General features: G+C 37.3%; 1 protein-coding gene across 1 annotated transcript in view; it reads right to left on the reverse strand.

Annotated features, from left to right (window-relative positions):
- Nucleotides 1-12,972, reverse strand: part of LOC105225920 (mitochondrial import inner membrane translocase subunit TIM14) — a 211,740-nt gene extending 198,768 nt beyond the window's left edge. The window contains exon 1 of the mRNA XM_049457147.1: nt 12,963-12,972. The gene's annotated coding sequence lies outside the window, so the exon portion shown is untranslated. The remainder of the gene's footprint in view (nt 1-12,962) is intronic.
- Between the last annotated feature and the right edge of the window lie 7,949 nt (nt 12,973-20,921).

The following is a 20,921-nucleotide window of genomic DNA, read 5'->3' on the forward strand; positions in this document are numbered from 1 at the left end:
TTTTGTTTTTGTTGCCATCGTTGTTCGCGTACAATTGTACCGCATTGTATGCGCGTAAAACGAAGGTCTGCCACAGCCACTGACACCACGACCGCGCATGCCGGAGCCACCCCCTCGCCATTGGCCGCTTTTTGTGTCGCTTTTTAATGTTTTTGTATAAAAATAAATTTTAAATATTTACAAAAGTCCGCATTTGTGTTGCAGTTTAGAACTATTTCAGCATCAATAACATTTTTATTGCTTATTGCGCAAGTGACACACACACTCGTTTCATATTTTATATTTGCCAAACAGAACGCAAATTTTAATATATTGCATTGCTATGTACATATGTATGTATACGTGTGTGTGTGTAGCTGCCGCGAAGGTCGTTGCCGCCCGTTTGCAGTTTCGTAGCTGCGTTCCAACCCTTTTTTGCTTAGAATTCGCCACGTACGCTCTTTGACGCTGTGTCTTTCTTATGCTACGTGTGCACACACACACGCACACACGCAGACGTAATATAAACACATACAACCGCTGTTGCATCGACTTAAAAGTAAATTTATTTTTATGCGTATTTGCATGGCATTCGAGATATTTGTGTTTATTAGTTAGTTAGTTAGTTATGAGTTATTAGTTTTCTAAATATTAATTATTTTTCGAGACAGCCGTCATAACTCTGAAGTGGGTCTAGGCTGCTACGCAAATAAATTAAACAAATAATGAGCTACTTAAATATAAATAAATTGCAAGGCTAATGGGCATTGTGTCGACGCAGACTGTGGGCTTGACGAAAATTACGCATTTTCAAATGCGAATTTGCTTCCTTAATTTAAAAATATATATTAAAATGCGTGATATTTTTGAAATATAGATATGAAAAAATTATTTAAAAGTTTATAAAAATTAAAGAATATTTATGTAATTGTATAAATAATTATAAAATCAGAAAAAAAATGAAACGAAGCTAGAACACTCTTCACAAAGAAAGAAGTTTCTATACCAGAATTTGGTTTTCATCGTTCAGTTTGTATGGCAGCTATATGTTGTAGTGACCCGATCCGGAAAATTTCTTCAGATATTATAGTGTTCTCTGAGAAAATAATCCATAACAAATTTCAGCAAAATATCTCAACAAATAAAAAAGTTTTCTATACAAGAACTTAATTTTCATCGTTCAGTTTGTATGGCAGCTACATATATCTTATAGTCACCCGATCTCAAAAATTTCTTCAAATATTATAGCTTTGCTACAAGTATTCATTTCGGTCAAATTTCAAGTAAATATCTCTTGAAGTAAAAAAGTTTTTCATACAAGAACTTATTCTTGATCGTTCAGTTTGTCTGACCGCTATAAGTGATAATGGTCCGATCTGAAAAATTTTTGCAGATATTATAGCTTTGTTATAAATATTTATTTATGTCAAATTTCAGAAACTTGACTCAACAAGTAAACAAGTTTTTCATACAAGAACTTACTTTTAATCGTTCAGTTGATATGGCAGCTATATGCTATAGTGATCTGATCTGAAAAATTTCTTAAAATATTATAGCGTTGACTTTGGAGGTAACCTATGCACAATTCCGTGAAGATATCTCATCAAATAAAAAAGTTTTCCTAACAAGAACTCGACTTGGCTTGTTCAGTTTGTATGGCAGCTATATGCTAAAGTGGTCCGATATCGGCGTTTCTGACAAATGAGCAGCATTTTGATGAAAAAAGCACGTATGTACAATTTTAAAATGATCACACGAAAACTGAACGACTAGTTCACTTATATACAGACAGGCGGAAGGTCAAATGTTCCTGCAATATGCATGTGCGCTGGTTCAATATTACGATAGGTCACATTTCGTTCAGGTCGTATTCCGATTTTGCAATATCGGTTTGCTCCAAGGCCTGAATCGAAGCGGGAATAACCGCATAGACCTTAGATTTTACATCTTCCCATAGGAAAAGCTTAACGTTGTGATATCACACGATCCTGGTGGCCCCTCGACCGGACCAAAACATAAAGTTATCTGCTCAGCGAAGTATTCTCTCAATAAATCCATTTATTAATGCGATGAGTGGGAAGTGGCGTCGTCTTGTTGTAAACAAATGTCGCCGACATCACGAGCTTCAATTTCAGGCATCAAGTAGTCGGTTATCATGGCGCGATAACGGTCGCTATTGAGGGTTACGTTCTGACCAACATTATTTTTGAAGAAATATGGACCGCTGATTCAACCGGCCCACAAACCGCACCATATTGTAGGTTTTGATAGCTCTTGAATCTCTTCAGGTTGCTCTTCGTCCCAAATTTACCAATTTTGCTTTTTTACATATCCCTTGAGCCAAAAATTGGCCCCGTCCCTGAACAAAATTTGGCTCGAAAACGTCGGATCTTCTTGGAACTTTTCAAGACGCCTTGGACCAAAGCTATGTATGTCGCTTGGGAAGGTCTTCAGTTCTTGCACAAGCTGTATCTTGTGCATTTTCAGTTTAAGATCATGATGTAAGGTACCAAGTCGTTTCATAACTCAGTACGAGTTGCTGCAAACGGCGCGGAATCGACTCTTCACGGTCTCATGAATTCTCGTAATAAAGTTGAACGTTGTTCAGGCGTAAATCTTTCCATGATGAAATGTCAAACATTGCTGAACAAAAAAAACATGACAGCTTGACACAACTCACATGAGAACTGTCAAAAAGAGGCTATTGAAAAAAGTACCTCTACTTGTATTACCCTTTATATGAATTTGGTAGCATTCTTTGCTCTTATAGCGCTATATAAAATCTCATTATAATATATTCAAATAGTCTTCATTTGTTTTCAATAATTGTCCAAATAAGTGTACACCTAATATTGCCATATTATTGGTATAATTAAATAATTATATATTCACCAACTAATTTCAGTTCCTTGAGCCGCAACATGAGTCCATAGATATGTTAATATGTATATACAACGGTAAATATATTACTATAAATAACATTTCTAACTCCAAACGCTTCAGTTCTGACATATAGCCTAGCTGCAAATACAAATTACAACCATTTGGCTCGAATTGTATATATCACGTGGCACAAATATTTCTTACACCAATAATTAATGAAATCATTTCATATAAATAACTAAGCCTAAATGTACAACAGAAGAAGAAGGTATGTATGTATGTACATGTGTATTTTGAGTGTATTTATACATTTACGATTGTGCATATGAAATGTCGTTTAGTAATGTCCTAAGCAGATAATTATAGTTTGGAGCATTTGAGCCTTTACTAAATGATATAATGGCTCAAATTAAATTATTTATATAAATTCTAAGAATTCTATGCATATGATACTGGAGAATAATGTATTTGTATTTTGTGAATTCATAGAAGCATACATTTCTACGCATGCATATGTATATTAGGGTGGGTCAAAATTAAAACGATTTTTTTTAATTCGTGCTGTAAAAAATTGGCTGATAGACAACTTTGAGAAACAACATTGAGTTATAAAATTCGTAAGAAGACTTTTTCTTTAAAATAATCAAATTAATCATTAATATTTTTTAAACAGTTAGGTTTACGAAAAAATCGTGTCAGACCTTTTTTGAAGAGCGTTAAATTTCCTACAATAATCGATAATAAGAAAACAATAGAAAACCGTTAGGCGGAGCAACTTACCGTTACGTATAGGAGCTCATATCTGGAGAGCCTTTCACTGAGGTGTCTATCAAGCAATTTTTCAGAGCACCAAGTGAAGGAAACATTCGTTGTTTTGATCCACCCTAATATATTTATTTTTTATATAAATATTTGATAGAAATTCTAATTTGGTGTCTATCAACCAACTTTTCGGATAAGCAAGCAAAAAAAAAATCGATATTATTTGACCCACCCTAATGTGTGTGTCTCTTCTCGAAGGTATTTTGTAATATTATATGTATTTAATATATAATTATTTACTAGAAACTCAGCTTATTATGTGCTATAAAGGGTGCTTTTTTAAGACAAGTGTTTTTCAAGAAGAAATAAAATGCTTATAATTTAAGGTTATGGCCAAAACTCAGCTTAATTATAAGGATAAAGGTTTGTTATTATGTTGTAAAAATAATTTCGACCAATTATGTTTTAAAAAAGGTTTCAGTCAAAGGACTGCCGCGGCTGGCTTGCATAAACTCCAGCCGAGTAGTCCAATCTACGGCCGCTCTTTTCGGCAATCGGGCCTGTATGTTAGCAATAACGTGTCGAATATTCTCTACCAACGTCTCCTGCTTATCAGCGACTTCACATAACTCCAAAAAAATTGTCCATGGTGTTAAATTGCACGATCTTTCAGACCACGTCACAGTCTTCACGAAGCGAGATAATGTGCTCACCTTAAGTTTACTTCAATAACTAGATTACTTCGTTTGCTGTATGGCATGTAGCGCTGTTTTGTTGGAACCAAAGTCTTCTATTCAAGCACGAAAAAGTCATTAATCATGGCTCTATACATTTTTCCCATTGACTGTAACATTATGCCCATCGCCATGTTTCAAGAAATAAGGACCGATGACTCTTTCAGCCCATAGATCACACCCAACAGTGACTTTTCGAGAATGTAACAACGTTTCTACAATTGCTTGTGAATTCACATCATTCAATATTCAAAAATAGTTTTTCTTAACGTACCGATTCAATCAAAAGTGAGCTTCATCGCTGAACAAAATTTTCTTGCGAAAATTGGCAACGTTGCCTATCTTGTTTTAAGTCCACACCGAACTTACGACGCGCTTGCTGGTTAGCGGCTTCAATTCTTGCACGAGTAAGATTTTGTAAGTCAGGAAACCTATATTCTTTCGAAAAATTTCCACAAAGTGGATAGACACAGCTTCAATTGTTCTAGCCTCCTACGATATTCTGCTCCACAGCAGCAACCACGTCTTCGAAGCGCCTTGTATGGTGTCTCTGAAAATGAGGGGATAATCCACTGTAGTTACCGTCTTGCGGAACAGATTCATGATTGATGGAATTAGCGACTGTGATGGCGATTATGTCGACCGAATATTAGATGCAGTGCGCATTGGGAATCGAACATTATTTTGGTCATATATTTACATGACTTTCCAACCTTTTTCCAGAGTCTGTTAGTGCTGAAATGAGAAACCAAACTGAGTATGAATCAAGTAACATCTGTCAAGAAATCAGCTGCGAAACAAGTATTGCTTCACTGAAAACAACATGTCTTAAAAAACACCCGTTTTATATTTACTTATTGAAATTCCTGCTTATTAATGTGGATTGAAATGTGTTACATAATATGTTAAATGAAATAATAGCTCACATTGTGACTTCGATAATATTTCTAAGCACGTTACTAAATTATTAACGGTTTTGTGTTACAGATATTTTATATACTGTGCCGCTGTGTTTGTAGCCTAAAGCTACTTTGCTGTGCGGCGAGGAGAGGAGCAATTCTATACCCGGTTGCCTAATTCCTTTGAAGTAATTTGTCAGCTACAGAACATATTATAAGCTAGATATCGAGAGAAAGTAAAGGTGAGTAGTGGTATATTTAGTACTTTACTCAATTCTAGTTGAATTATTTACGTTTTCTCTCTAAGCGACAAGCAAAAGAACACACCAAGTCACTAAAATTTAGTGACGATTTTTAGCAAATCTTTTTGCTCATTTCTAGTTGAAAGAGTCAAGGTTTTTTTCTAAGCTAGCAAAAGAAGGTACAACTCGTCTAACCAAGTAGCAAAAGAACACACCAAGTCACTAAAATTTAGAGACGACTTGTAATACTCAATCTTTTTACTCAGTTCTAGTAAAATTTATCACTTTTTTCTCTAAATGAGTAGCAAAAGAACGCACAACTCGGCTAAATTTTAATTAATGCTTTTTATTCACTTTTTTTATTCAATTCTACTTGAATTATTGAGTGTTTCGGCTGAAATTTCACGATTACTTTTAACACTCAATACTTTTACTCAACTCTAGTTGAATTATTGAGTCTTTATTTCTAAGCGAGTAGCAAAAGAACACACAACTCGGCAAACATTTCCATATGTCTTTTAGCAATTCGGATTTCTCAACTCTGAACTTGTAATTTGTATTTTCAGCGAAGTGATTCGGAAATTCCCTAGACTATCATCCACTGTTGAGTATATTTTGTTGTTTTTCACGCCTTTTGTCGCTTTAGTGTATATTTTTTGGCCGCTGGTTTACTTAAACGGTTTACGGGTTTCAAAAAATGGACATTTTTTATTATTATTAAATTCAACAACATCTTTAGGATATTGTCTTAAATTTTCCAGTTGATCCGAGTAAAAGCTTCGGAGATACAGCGATGAGAACTTGTGCGCTAGAGGCTAGCTAGGCTAAGTGCGACGTCTTTCGACGCGTTTTCGAAGACGGTTGGCAAGATTTCTCGAGATCTGCATGAAATTTTACATAGGTCTTTAAGATACAATTCTTAAAGTCTTGGAAGAAGGTTTTTTTCATTACAATTATTTGAAAAAAAAAATCGCAAAATTTTCACTGAAATTTTTTTTTTTTTTTTTGTAAAAATGACTGCGAAAAATATAATTTTTTGTTTTTTTATTCGTCCAAGTTCTAAGTTAAGGTTTTAACTAAAACACGTTTTTTCACTTTAGATGATACTGTAAGGCGTTTTCCTGCCAACGTGGGCGCATCTTTTTCCGAGTGGTCACCGGTAATGGCGCCGCAAAGGCCGAGTGTAAAATTTTTTTTTTTCAAAAATTTCTTTATTAAAAGTGTATGTTTGTAACAATAAAAAAAATTTAATAAAATATTTCATTTTTCTATGAGAAAAAATTGTTGAAAAAATGCTGTTTTTCACCCGACGAATCCCATGTAACCCCTTAAGAACTGAGCTTATCATTCATATTATCTATAGCCCCAGAGCAAAGACCAATTTGCTGCTATGAGGTCATTAAATAATTAAGCCAATTTTCTCAGTAAAAAAGCACCGTTATTTATCACTAATTAAAACCGTTATTTATCACTTATTAAAACCGTTGTTTATCACTTCATATTACCTGGTGTGCCTGCAATGCGTCTGAATCACTTTTGCTACACAAAAACAAAAAAACAATCAGCAAGCGATATTGCTGCATTAATCCTAAAAGCCAGCAGCAAATCAAATCAATTATCATACTAAAGAATTATTTATTCAATCAACTTTCAATGCAATACCCCGTATCATGCCCGTGCAGTAGAGAGCGGGAGAGCTCGTGTAGAATTGATGGACTTTGCACTTTGCTTTTGTATATGTGTGTGTGTTTGTGAGCAATAGTGCCCTGAACCGCATGCTTTATACTATTTGCATAAATTTATTTGATAACAACATGAAAACACTTCAACCAATACTAAATTTGTGTACTCGAACAAAAACAGCGACAACAACAAATGCGCATGCTGAATAACTCAACTCAGCTCAACAACAACTAAATTCACTTAAGTCAAATTGTTTACGAATATGTTTATGCAAATTGGTTTATGTTCTGCTTTTTCGCATTTATTTTTACTTTGTTTGCTTGTTGCCTCCGCGGCGACCTTATCAATTAGTGAATTTGCTAATATTATTTGCGCTGAGGGTGTGTGAGTGAGTGTGTGTGTAAGGCGTGTGCGTCCGGATATGGTGCGCCAAAATTCCAGTTGAATATTCTACGACACACAGGCAAAGTACAGAAAAATAAATTCATGAAAAAATGTGAAAAAAATACAAGCAAAAGTTTATTGATAAAAAGCAAACAAAATGGGAATACGAAAGTGAAATGGTATGTCGAAGGCAGCGAAAAGTTTTGGCAGCGTCCTTGTCAAGTGAAGGCCAATAAATATGCGACATATATACATACATACATATATGTATACTGTACACACATACTATATATGCTTATACTTTTTTTTGTATATACATATACATATGTACATATACCTGTGTGCTTTAGCTTGTGAAACAAATTATACAAATGACATTTCAACACGTTTCTAACGCTAAAAATAAATACGAATAACGGACATTAAGGTATTTGTTGGACAGTAAATAAGTTTTGCTTATATATACATACATATACATACTTAAGTACATATGTAAATACATAAATATCTTTATAAATGCAAAAGCACTCATATTTACAGTTCTGTCATTCGAATTGCTATCACCGGGCGAAAGCACAGCACGTGCGGAATTTGTAAAAGTTGAGCAGAAATTGTAATTTTTGACAGAAAAGTTAGAAAAATAGAAAAATATTAGCTTAGGCTGCACCGAAGTTAGAACACACCACAAATGAAGCGGTTTCCATACAAGAACTTGATTTTTATTTGTCGGTTTGTATGGCAGCTATATGCTAAAGTGATCCGATCAGAACAATTTCTTCAAAAATTATATCGTTGCCTTGAAAAATAATTTTTGTAGAATTTCGTAACGATATCTCGTCAATTGAAAAAGTTTTTCATATAAAAACTTAATTTTGAAAGCGCAGTTTGTACGGCAGCTATAAGTTATAGTAGTCCGATTTGAACAATTTCTTGAAATATTATAGCGTTGTCTTAAAAAATTACTCATGCAAAATTTCCTGAAGATATCTCGCCAATTGAAAAAGTTTTCCATACAAGTTCCTGATTTTGAACGAGCAGTTTGTATGACAGCTATGTGCTATAGTAGCTCGATTTGGACAGTTTCTTCGAATAATATAGCCTTGTCTTGCAAAATAATTCATGTCAAATTTCGCGCAGATATCTTGTCAAATAAAAAAGTTTTTCATACAAGTTCTAGATTTTGAGCGTGCAGTTTGTATGACAGCTATATGCTATAGTGATCCGATCTGAAAAATTTCTTCGTGAATTATACAGTTTCCTTAGCTAAGAATCCATGCAAAGAATCGTGCAGATATCTCGACAAATAAATAAGTTTTCCATATATTTCTCTTTGTATGGTAACTATATGAAATAGTACCGAACTAGTCCAAAAATCATGAGTTTTGGGAAACATGTAAAATGGCAGAGAATTTAACAAAACCTTCAGGAGTGGAATCACTTCGATTTTATTCCAATAGCTATAACTCAAACTAGTACCAAACTAGTCAAAAAATCATGACTTTTGGTGGATATGTGAAATGAAAGAGAATTTAACACAAAACCCAAAATTTAGTTTCCTGATAAAATACTTTTCAACACTCACGGCATATATACATACATACATAGCTATATAAAAAGTATGCGATAAGTACATACATATGTGTTATGCAATATTTTAACCAAAAAATTAACCAAAAAAAATACCAAAAAATTAACCAAAAAACATACCAAAACGTTGACTAAAAAATTAACCAAAAAGTTAACCAAAAAATTTATATGCAAATATTCATAACTATTTCTTTTCTATTTTATTTATTATTTTAATAAAAAAAAATAACCAAAAAAGCAACCTAGAAATTTATATGAAAATATCCAAATTTTTTTTTTGAAAAATTTCGCTCAAAAACACGTTTAAAATTTAGCATGAAATATGACGTATCTTACTTAGGCCTCTTGATTTTCATTTGATTGCTCGTCTCATCTGCTGCTATAGGCCTTGTATACAATCCGTATATGTATGTACGCTTGTACACTTTTCATGCACTCAATTGAACTGTCGATTTGCTGAACCGCACTAATAGAGCACACACATACATACATATAACGCTGGCTCATAAATTAAGGCTGTAGCAAATTAAATTTAATTTAAATCGCATAAAAAAACTATTTTAATCAATTAAACTTGTGAACGCTGCAAATAGACTGAGAAAGGCATACAAAGAAAAATAGACAGAAATGAGAATATAAGTATTTTAAATGCCCATAAAATTTTATGAAAAATTTAGTACTTTAGGAAATGCGAGTGTGTTCAGAGTATAAGTATATGTATGTCGAGTTTGAGAGTGTGAAATGTTCTAGTTCTTTGCCGACTTGTTGGAATAGCTCGGCCGGCAATCCATCGCCCTCTGCCACTTTGTTGCTCTTCAGACGGGTAATTGCTTTTTGAAGCACTAGAGATTATGATCTTAAAAATCAGGTTTGAAGGATCAGAAAATTAATGAGCGTGAAATCAATCCCTTGCCCGAAAGTTGATAAAAGGTTTAAATCAAAATGGAGATTATAGAATTTCATAAAAGGTTTTACATAAATAATAGTAAAAGGTTTTAAAAACTCGTCTTTAAATTAAATAAAAAAAAAAAACTAAATTACTTAGTGAACAACCCAATAAATCAGTTATATAATGTGTTGATATTTTTAGCGCTTTCTACTGCGATTTAGATTATAATACGTGAGAGCGTTGTTGTCCTAGGTCAGCTGGCTTATGCAATGCACCCCAGTGGCTACAATAAAAATCAATTTTTATTACAACACGTCAGCGTTGATGTGGGTGTATCTCGCTGATTTTAGTTGAACGCATTAGCCGCTATATAGTGTGTATATATATACATATACACATATGTACATATATATATTTCTATACGAGTATATGTATATATTATCGCGTAGAAATATCGTTAAACTTCGCGGTCAATTTCGTTGCTGTGATAAAAACAGTCGGTATTCTCAGCACACCAATACATTTACTTTAGTGTATGTGTGTGTTAATTAATTTATGCATGCAAATATTTATAAGTAAATATAAATAAACACTATTTATAGGCTGCTGATGACCGTGAGAGCTGGGAAAAAATGATAAACACAACAGTTATTGCTATTTATACCGTCAACGGGGTATGCATATGGATATGGCATGTAGCCATGTCTATAGTCGCGTGGTTTTCGAGATATCAATCTGAAATTTTGTATACGTCCTTTTCTCCTTAAGCAGCTGCTCATTGGTCGGAATTACCGATATCGGATCGCTATAGCATATAGCTGCCATATTAACTGAATTATTAAAATCTGGTTCTTATATGCGAAACTTTTTCATTTGATGAGATATCTACATGAAATTTGGTATAGATTAATGCTCAAGCCAATGTTATAATCTGTGAAAAAATTGTTCTGATTGGATCACTATAGCATGTTGCTGTCATACAAGTTGATCGTTCAAAATCAGGTCCTTGTATGGAAAACTTTTATAATTGACGAGATATCTTTGCGAAATTTGGTGCGGATTATTTTCTAAGATAATGGTATAATATTCGAAGAAATTGTTTAGATCAGATAACTATAGCATATAGCTGCCATACAAACTGATAATTAAAAACCCAGTTCAGTATGACAAATTTTTTTATTTGACGAGATATCTTCAAGAAATTCGATGTTGATTATTTTCTAAAGCAACCCTACAATCTGCAATCAAATTGTTCAGATCAGATCACCATAACATATAGCTGCCATACAAGTTGACCGTTCAAACACAGGTTCTTGTATAAAAAACTTTTTTATTTTGCAATATATTTTCACGAAATTTGGCTAGAATTATTCCCCAAAGCAGCAGTATAACCTCCGTAGAAATTATTCAGATCGGACAACTATAGCTTATAGCTGCCATATAAACTGGTCAGCCAAAAACACCTTCTTGTATGGAAAACTTTTTTATTTGTCGAGATATCTTCATGAAATTTGCTAGAGATTATTTTTCAAAGCAATGATATAATATTCAAAAAAATCGTGCAGATCGGCTCACTATAGCATATAGCTGCCATACAAACTGAACGTTCTAATCAAGTTTTTTAAGAATATCTTGTATTTGTGAAGGGTATTATTGCTTCGGTGCAGTCGCAGTTAGCATTTTTTCTTGTTTTGACTGCTCACAACAAACACTCGACTTGAACAAATTTAAAATCAACAAGATCTTACAAAGGCTTACATACTTATGTACACATCCATAGCATGTGTATATCAGTACATACTATATGTATACTCTCATATTAAATATATAGATATGTATATATGTATGTACATATGTATTTTTACACCGACTTGTAGCGCTTATTCACTGTCCAGTTATCAGCGAGTAACTGCCTTCTCCTCCAAACCCATACACACGACAACTCCTCGTCTCACGCCACTTCACGCGCGCCGCTGTCAGCTTTACCGCTACACACAACTTAATCTGCTTTATCTCTCAACTAAGTAAATACGTCACTGATTAACTCTTGAATTCTATATTTGTAAATGTCGCGATGCTTGACTGATTTAACTGTCAGCCACTTGAGCTAATCGCAGTAGCGAATGAAAAGCGTCGTCGCCGACATACGCACACACAAACGCTTGCTTGCTGGCTTGAAAAAAATTATTAATAATGTAATCACAAAGTAAGCCCAACAATACACACACATACATACATACAAACGAACAATTGCGCTTACAGCTGTAAGAAGCAGCATTCCTGCCCACGTAACGAACATAAAGCCATAAATAAGGCAATAAAATTCATGAAGGCGGCTTCAAAGCGAAATAAAAGCAAACAAACAACGGCAAAGAAAAAAGTGAAAAATAACTGTAAGAAATTGGAAAAAATCAACTTTGTAAAATTAACAACAATTGACATAAAATGGTCAATGGACTCGTTAAGCTTTGAAGGCAGGGACAGGGTCCGTAAGCGACTGTGTTAAGTGCACGCCTAAAGACGGAAAAGTGTAGCAGTGCAGTGTATGTATGTATGTATGTTTGCAGACCGCTCATTAAATATGATGTGGAGCTGATTGCTGGTCCTCAAGCCTTAACGGTACTTAGTGTCGCAATGATTGACACATACAGTTTTCGAAGAAGTCAGTTTCAATGAGAGTAAGTTAATTTCGTTCGCTGGAAAGTGAAAAACTGTTGATGAGCCAACCTTTTACTATATTTATAATTAATGGACTCAATTAATGTACAAAGTACTAAGTAAGGTCTTCTTAACGACATATTTTGGTACCAGTACTTGTGTAAGATACAAAGTTGGTGCATTGCTTCGCAAACTTCGTCTCTCGTGTCAATAAGGGCAGTGTTGCTGACCATGCTGATCTATGGTCTTCTATGCCGTAGACTAGTTTCACAGCGTTGGTCAAATACAGCAGCTGTGCACTTGCAAGGAGCCTTCGCTCTCCACACGGGCAACCTTTCAATGGTTGTAGGAATTTCAATTCGATCCTGTCCGATCGGTGTTCGGACGGTAAGACTATCGAGCCATGCTTGCCCTTCTTCTGTATCTCTTGCTGCAATAGCCCCTACAATTGATCTGTCGGGTCTGTAGCCGTGTTATCTAAGGGAAAATCCTCCAGCATTGTTGATAGTCGCTTCGAGTCTGAGTTTAAGTAGTCTTTCATACAGCTTTCCCGTTGTGTCAAGCATGCATAGTGGACGATATGCTGATGACAAATTAGGGTCTCCTTTTCCCTTATTGATTAGCACTAGCCGTTGCTTTTTTCAGGGTTCTGGGAATATTCCGGTTTCGAGGCAGGCGTTGAACATGTTCAGTATCGCTCTACAGCGATTATTTTCAGGATTTCTGCTGGGATTCCAACCGGGCGGAATAATTTATTGATTTTGAGCTTGCAAGTGGCTAGTTATAGCTCTTCGAAGATTAACTGGGAGATTTGCGGAGATCTTACATGATTTTATGGAACGCCAACCCCTTTTCGTGTGTGGGGATAAGTGGGTTTACGATGTGATCCACTGTGGCAGCGGTTAAGTCAGGTGGCTTTGCTCGCGCGCCGAATTTCTTCATTATTATTTTATACCTGAGTTCCAAGCAGTTTTTGTTAATATCCTCGTGTAGTTCATTCCATTTTTCTTTATGCTATCGACGATGGCGTGTCTCAACTCTTTCTTTGCTGCTTTGTATTGCTCGGCTTCTCGGTATGCGGCTACTCTGAGCCTGGATCTCGTGTAGGATCTGCGAAGACAGAAGCATGTGCGTCTGAGTTGGGCGAAATTTTTAGTCCACCAGTAAACTGCTGTTTTATGTTTGTTGCGGGAAGGCTTGGGCACTATAGCATATAGCTGCCATACAAACGGGCCGTTCTAACCCAAGTCCTTGTATGGAAAACTTTTTTATTTGACGAGATATCCTTACGAAATTTGGTATGGATTATTACCTTAAGCATTTCTACGATAACAGAATAAATTGTGCAAATCGCACCACTATAGCATATAGCTGCCATACAAAGGGGCCGTTCTAACTCAAGTCCTTATATGGGAAACTTTTTATTTGACGAGATATCTTCACAAAATTCGGCATACAGTATTATCTAACACAACGACATGAGCTTCGAAGAAATTGTTCAGATCGGACCACTATAGCATATAGTTGCCATACAAACGGGCCGTTCTAACTCAAGTCCTTGTATGAAAAACTTTTTTATTTGACGAGATATCTTTACGAAATTTGGTATGGATTACTACCTTAAGCATTTCTACGATAACTGAATAAATTGTGCAAATCGCACCACTATAGCATATAGCTGCCATACAAACGGGTCGTTCTAACTCAAGTCCTTGTAAGGGAAACTTTTTTATTTGACGAGATATCTTTACGAAATTTGGCATAAATTGTTTTCTACAACAATTATACAATCTCCGAAGAAATTGTTAAGATCAGATAACTGTAGTATATAGCTGTCGTACAAACTGACCATCTGATATGAAGAGAAATGTCTTTTAATACCCTTTATGCTGTAATAAATGCGCATGTGACGGTTATTGCAGCTAAAGTCAATGTTTTTCCTACTTTTCTATTTTTGGGAGCACCTGAAATACCTGCACTTTAAACAGCACACTCTCTTCTGGTCACTCTTAACACCTCCCACTTCACCACAAAGAGAGCAACCGGCTGCTGGCTATCCAAAAATTCGTCTAAATAAACAAAATTGATTTTCCTGCTTGTTGTTGTTGCAGCTGCTTTTACCAATTTCGTTATTTATTCCATCTAACTTGGCGCATACCACCGTGGCATGCAATTGAAAGCAAGAGCAGCAGCGCATATGTCCAGGCAGTCTGCAATATACTGGTATTTATCTATTATTCCATAGATTCTGTGTCAGCCACCTACGCAGCGCTTCACACTCGCTTGAGTAGCAACTGCTTGGGCTGCCTTGCGGCATGTTTTGTTACAGCTTTCGTCTCGCTACTGGTTTTCTTGCATTACGGTATTCATATTTGCAATACATTTTAATGCAACACACTCGCACACACACACAGAGACTTGTGAAAAAAAAATAAATTAAGCATTGCTTGCAAGCGGCAGTGTCCGCAAGGAGTTGAGGAGTTGCGCTGAGTTGATATTTTCATTGCAACACATGTTTGGCGTTGGCGTGCGGCATTGTTGTTGCATGCAACAAACATATGTAGCAATAATTATGTAGCTTGCGTTGCACACATGCTTGTAAGTGTGAATATTTTGGTTTGCTATAGCGCAGAAATATATTTTTGTATATGTACATGTGTATGTGTGTCTGCTTGTTCAGCATAACTGTGCGCTATGAAAGCATGTAAAATTCATGAAGAGATGAAAATCATAACACAAAACTTGTGATGGCATTGCACTAACGCTAGTTTAGTGTTGGCCTGTGCCAAAGACGCGGGCACATGCGGCGTGCGGCATGCCACAGCGCATAGTTGCCGCGTCAGTGGAGCGCTCTGCGGCCAAGAAATCCAGCAAAGAATTCATTTACATCTGCTTAGTGGGTGATTTGCGGCAAGATACCACAGAGCCAGGCTACATATGCAATAACAACAACATATAGCATACAACAACAGCAACACATTAACATATCAAGCATTGCACATACATAACTACACACGTATGTGGCTGCTTGCTTGCTTGTTTGTTTGTTTGTTGCTGTGTTTGCGCTTGCGAGCGCTAAAGCACTCATACGCTACGTCGTACCAGCGCGCCCGGCCGGAGTTGATGATGTTGAAAGCGTGAAACTATAAATTTTCGTTGGATCGCCGGATAAGCGGCAAATAGCGGATGGGGCGAGTGCGATGTGGGCAGGCATGAATGGATATGTGAATGCATGAAATATATACAGAACACATACACACACACAGACACGAGAATTATTATGTGCGCGCTTGTGTGTGTGTGTTTGTGTTTGCGGTTAAGACGATAGTGCCGCTTGATAGTGCTGCTCACGCCCACATCGCCACTCAGCAGCTACACCAACAGCGGTGATTGCGGTTGTGTAAGTGCTTATACATGTGCTTGTGTGTGTATGTATGCATTTGCCGGCTTCCTGCCTGCCAGCGCCCGATTTGTTGCTGCATATGAAATTATGCCAAAAAAGTGCGCTGATGCGGCTAAATTGCGGCCCTGCCAGGTAGCCAACCAACTCAGCTGGCAAAGTAGGAAATAGCACCGCATCCCCTCCTGCGCCGGCACTGTTGGTATTAAGAGCCGACGATGGAGCAGCTTTCATGCCATGTTATTATTATGGCCATAGATGTTTGGTTTAGTCAGACACTTGCCATCATAGCTGTAGTCGTCGGCTGTTTGCTGTTATTATACCCTGCACAGGGTATATTGCGTTTGCCACACAACTTGCAACAACCAAAAACAGATGAAATGGTCCCTTAGTCTTCAAGATATCGATCTGAAAATTTTCATATGTCCTTTTCTCCTTAAGAAGCTGCTTATTTGTCGGAACCGTTGTTATCGGATTATTATTAGATATAGCTGCCATACAAACTGATCAATAAAATTCAAGTCCCTGTATGGAAAACTTTTTTATTTGATAAGATATCGGCACGAAAATTGGCACAGCTAACTATTTTAGGCATTCCCATAATTTCCCCAAAAATTTTTTAGATTAGATAATATAGCTGCTATACAAACTGACTGTTCGAACTCATGTCCTTGTATGGAAAACTGTTACATTTGATAAGATATCGACACAAAATTCGGCACTGACAATTATTTTTGGCATTTCTATAATTTTCTAAGAAATCGTTCAGATCGGAGCACTCTAGCATATAGCTGTCATGCAAACTGACAGATCAAAATCAAGTCCTTGTATGAAAAACTGTTTATTTGGTAAGTTATCGACACGAAAATTGGCACAGACAATTACTTTTAGCATTCCTATAGTCTCCTAAGAAATTGTTCAGATCGATCCACTATAGCATATAGCTGCCATACAAACTGACTGTTCAAAATCAAGAAAAAGCTTTTTTTATACCCTTTTAAGCCATAAAAATTGCAACTGTGTAGGATATTATAGTAACGGTGCAACCGAGTTCAACGCTTTTTCTTGTTTTTGCTTTTGTTTGCGTATGTCTTCACACGTTGGCATCGTTACTTGTTTGCTGTTTGCTGCTTCTTGAATCTACAGCTCCATTGGGGATCTGCATATGTTAGTGATTGTTGTTCAAAATTTTCCGTTTACTTTGCGCCAGCACTGTGAGCGGTCTTGGCGCTCCATTCAAACTACAACCATACATATTAAATGCGAGCGCTTGCCACACACACACACACATGCATATTTCCAGCTCACGCTGCTTGAAGTGGGTCGCTCGATTTCCTTTCCATGTATGCGTCCGTGTGTGTGTTTGCGTGTGTGACATGTGCATGTCAAGTGATTCATTTTCCGTTATGCCTGAACCCCAGTGCGCCGCTGTGCTGCCTTGCTGCGGTGCTGTGCTGCTGTCGGTGGTGCTCTGGCACTTTTCAAAGTTCAAACAGCATAAAAAATATTCTTTAAACAACATACAAATTCGTGCAACTTTTCGCATCACTTTGTGCTATTTATTTGGCTAGCTTGGTAGCCCTGAGCTTCTCGCTTTGAATGTGTGTGTGTGTGAGATTGTGGTGATGAAGCGCGCCTGCGGTGCTCGTCCTGGCTGCTTTTTGTGTTCAAAAATGAATCCATTGCAATGCAACGGCAGCAGCGTAAAGAGTCTTACCAAATGATCGACTGTCTTAAGGACAAATAACTAAGTCGGCTTGATGGCTCAAGGCAAGTATGCACGGTGAAAAACGGGGGTTATTGAATCACATTAATGTTCGGCATATTACTAAACTATATTTAAGCCTTCGACTCAGCCTTTGGAAATTCAAGAATCCATATTTATACCAATCTTCAGCGCTCAACATTAACTTCAGATTTAGCCTCAAGCTCTGAATCTGGCTCCACCGCCTCCACAATTTCACAGTTGATATAGAGATGCTAGGTTTAGTTGTAAAATCAATTTCGGGCTTAACCTGGGTTGAGTTTGTAGATCTCTTCTTACGTAACCATCCTAGCAACGGAGCCGTGGTCAACTTCCTTCATAGTCTAATTCCTAGTTAAAATTCCAGTTTCTGTTGCGGCCGTAAATTTAGTTTCAACCATAATATCGGGTTCTTGATCTTATCAGAATCGCTGGAAACTTCAAAGTCGATGACCTAGCAAGACGAAGCATCCATACTCCGCTCACATCTAAGTGGAAACGAGTCCGAACTCGATCTATGGACCGGCTCCATTGCGACTGCGACATATTTCCTTCGGTAGAACATTGGAGATCAATTAAACTGCTTGCCCATATCAAAATTCATATTGCCAACATCGCAGAAGTTCTTACTGGACATTACCTAATATGAATTCATGTTGTAAGGTTAAAGCCAAATTAAGGTGAGGTGGAAATATCCCGTCGCTTTCTTCTCCATGGTCCAGCCGTTGAAAGGTAAGGGGGACACACCGGCACTTCTCTTCCATTCTTCAGTCTTTGCCCTGCTGAGGCTGAAACATTTCGACAGTCACACCTTGTGCGAACGAGGAGATATAGCCGAAGCTGTCATTGGCCGACTCAACAAAGTTTTGATCGGCTCAAAGCGCTCCGTCTATATATGAGGGTCTTTTAACAGAACGGACCGTTGTTATGAACTGTGAGATCTCTATTAAAAACTACTATTTAATCTGGCCTAACCTAATCTAGTTGCAGACTCCGTTTTCTCGTCTTAGTCTCAGTCACCCTGTCCCGTTAGTCATGCTTCATAGTTCTGTATTTCCAATGTGATCCTTAGTGTTTTGCCGAGGCAATGTCCAGCCTCAAGTCGTAATGTCAGGCTCTAGCTGCGTCGCAGCACCAGTCTTAGTCTTATCACCGCCTTAGGTTCACACCGTTTCAAGCCTTGTCTTTGAGGCGTAAATTCAGTCTTGACCAAATTTTTGTTTCAGCCTTAGTTTTCTGATAAATCTATAAATAAAAGAAATAAGTCTCAGTCTCAGTCTCATCATTAGCCGTGTCCATATATTTTGTTCTAAGGTGAATCCTAGTTCTTTCCTGGACAAATGTTCGGTCTCAGACAGCATTAAGTCTCATCGCAGCAGAAATCTTAGTCTTAATCACAGTACAGTTCTAATTTAGTCTCTATTTTGGTGACCTTCTCAGACTCATATCGAATTAGCCTCTTTGCGATTTATGCGGAAATTTACTTTCATCGTTAGCCATGCCCATAATGTGACTTCTGCTTCTTCCTCGGAGCAATGTCCAGTGTCAGATTGGATTGTCGGCTCTCTCCTCTCCTCTCCTCTCCTCTCCTCTCCTCTCCTCTCCTCTCCTCTTTAGGCGTAAATGCAATCTTGACCAAAGTTTCGGTTTCAGCCTCTGCTTACTACTAAATCTTAGTCTCAGTCTCATCATAAACCATGTTCATAGTTTATGTTCCAATGTGGCTCCCAGTTCTGTCCTGGGCCGCAATGACCAGTCTCAGGTCATACTCAAACTCAGTTCTTATATACCTGGCTATCGATGCATTCCTTGGATTTGGGTTTATTTCTGACGCAGCCTAAGTATTACTTTGATCTGGTCATTCCTGGACGTGAGTCCACTTAACTTTATATCCGAAGCCTTAGTAAATTGGCGCTGTGTATTTATACACATCTCATTTTCTATTTTCTACTATTTTTAGAGCGCTTTGTTTATTTTCCACTTTTTTCACTACTTTGTGTTGTTAGCTTTAGTTTTTTTTGCTCGCAGGACAACAATTCATCTTAATTCAAAATGCCCAACCCATGTAAAACTCCCACTACGCCCCATCATGCGACAGCGTGCTCTCGTGTGTGCGTTACTTTAATCTCAGCGGCACTTTGTTGCTTTACGAGCTCTGGTACTTCTTTTACTGTTATTTTTTATTTATTTTTTGATAAAGTGACGCGCTGTCACTATCGCTGGCTGCCTCGGAGGATTTAAGTTTCCGCCATAGATACATATGTACTATGTGTGTAGGCATGAGTGTGCGCTGGCGGCGGTGTAGGTGACCGTTTAACCTTACCTACTCTGTCCGATTTTACGTTCATTTCGGCAGGAAAATGCCAAGCAGCCTATAGCGTCCCAGGGGTGGAGCACGGTTCGACGGCGCGACTAAAAGCGCTTAGTTTTCCCGTCCTCGTCGTCGTTGTGTTTGTCCATTTTTCTGCTCATTCACTTGCGCACCAAAGGAGTTTTACAAACATGACGTTGCATGTCAAGCTGGTTACACCAATATCCTCGTACATGTCTTCTCAAGCGACTGTTACAACGTTCCTCCGAGGCGGAGGCGAGGCGGCGTACGGCAAAGCTCGCGTGCTGTAGGCGCGGTAGACGGCCGTCCAGCGTCGCGCCGGAATTACACATGTCACAACTGATGTTGTTTGATGGCGTTGTTTGTTGCCTCGGACATTGTTTGCGCAGCAATTCGTGCGCTGTATGTTGTTGTCTCCTGTTTTTAGCAAATTCGCGTGAAGTCTTTCTGCCTGCTGTTTTCTGATTCATGTTCTTTGCTGTGCTTCGTTTTGCTTTACTTCGTGTTGGCAGTACTAAAAAAAACTCGCCATTTAACAATGTTGCAATATTTATTTTGCAATTTTTGTTGTTTTCCTTGAAATAATTGTTGTGTTGTTTTAATGTTTCACTTTAGTGGTTCTCGTGTACGAAGACCCGCTGGTTTGGTGTTTTTCATATACTTTGTTGGAGTTCCAGCAGCGCTCATCAGGACATAGCTAGCGAAATGACGCCACTCATGGAAAGTGCTGGAGAAAAATAGAGCT

This window comes from Bactrocera dorsalis, chromosome 5 (genome assembly GCF_023373825.1).
Source record: "Bactrocera dorsalis isolate Fly_Bdor chromosome 5, ASM2337382v1, whole genome shotgun sequence".
In the NCBI taxonomy this organism is placed as follows: domain Eukaryota; kingdom Metazoa; phylum Arthropoda; class Insecta; order Diptera; family Tephritidae; genus Bactrocera; species Bactrocera dorsalis.